Source organism: Alligator sinensis, unplaced genomic scaffold (assembly GCF_000455745.1).
Source record: "Alligator sinensis unplaced genomic scaffold, ASM45574v1 scaffold537_1, whole genome shotgun sequence".
Classification (NCBI taxonomy): domain Eukaryota; kingdom Metazoa; phylum Chordata; order Crocodylia; family Alligatoridae; genus Alligator; species Alligator sinensis.
The window spans coordinates 85,375-86,784 of NW_005842734.1; positions in this window are offsets into that span (position 1 = coordinate 85,375).

The window sequence follows — 1,410 nt, forward strand, 5'->3', positions numbered from 1 at the left end:
ACTAGACGATGATCAGGGTGATTTTTCGTGCACTGAATATGACCAGCCAGGCTGCTCAATGGAGACTTCAATACTGAGCTCCAGCTCCAGCCAAGGGAAGAGTAGCTTCTTTCTGGAGTCCAAGAGCTTTGAGATTGATGGGTCCATATTGCAGGTACCAGCACCCAGAGCACAAGGCAGTGAGGGGTTAATAAGAGGTGTAGCAGCCCCGTAAGTAATTGCTGCACTAGTCCTATAAAGCAGGCGTTGTCAACCGGGGGTATACACGGGTGGGCAGGGATGGAGCGCCACAACCTTCCAGGGAGCACTCCATCCCCACCGCCACACCCGCCTGTCCCCACCCCCACCCATGCCACCCCTGCGGCAGCAAACTCCACATCCAGCCTCACGCCAACCCCCACCCCTACTCCGTGTCCAGCCACAGGGGCTACATGCATTAAAACAGGTTGAAAACCCCTGCTATAAAGGACTTCTAGCTAAGGTGCCAGTTAGGAGTCACACAAAACTACTGGGTGGGAGTTGTGCAGATGTCCCCTTAAAAAGGCACTTGCAGGGCAATCTGCTCACAGGCCCTTCCCTCCTCACCTTTCCCTGACCCTCCTCACCATTAAAAAAAAATCCACATTTCCCCTGATCTTTATTACACACCTGAAGTGTTCGTAGAGCCATAGCCTATTGTCATATTTCCCCCCCTTGCTTACATGATTTCCCCCCCTATCTATTAGTGCCCTGACTTTATTCACTTCCTCACACAGACTTCTTTCATTCTTCTATATGCATACCTTGGTTTTCAGCTCCAGCAATTCCTGACCTGAGCAGGTCCACCCAAGCGCTTCCAAAACTCTTCAGTCTTCACCTGCAGCCCCAGCTGATGGTTCATTTCCACCAATGGGAGTAAAGTATACAAATACCCTTGTGGGAATAACCAGGGACTGGCTCAGTCATCTCTCCTATCACAATGCCTCTATGTACACAGCATTTATCAAAACTGCAGGAACTGGAGGGTGCAGGTGAAAAAATAGCATCAAGCTATTTTGATGTTCTCTTTTCCTGATTGTCATCTGAGTCACCATGGATCATATCACTGATGCTGTGGCGGGCAAGTAGGGGGTGGTCCCATGTTGAGCCACCCACCTCACTGTGCCCAACCACCTTCCAGGTTCCGAGTGCCTCCCTGGGGGCACCTCATGTCTGGCCGACCCCCTTCCTGAAGCACGCCCACTAGCCTGCGGTTTCCACTGCCACCACCCAGGGCTGGGCTTGATTCTGGCTCTGTGCATCCTGGGAAACACAGGCCCTCAAGGACTCAAATGAGTCCAGCCAGGTAAGTATCCAGCCTCTTCTTAAAGATCCCCAGGGTAGGGGCCAGCACCACCTCCCTTGGAAGTTGGTTCCAGCTCCTAGCCGCCC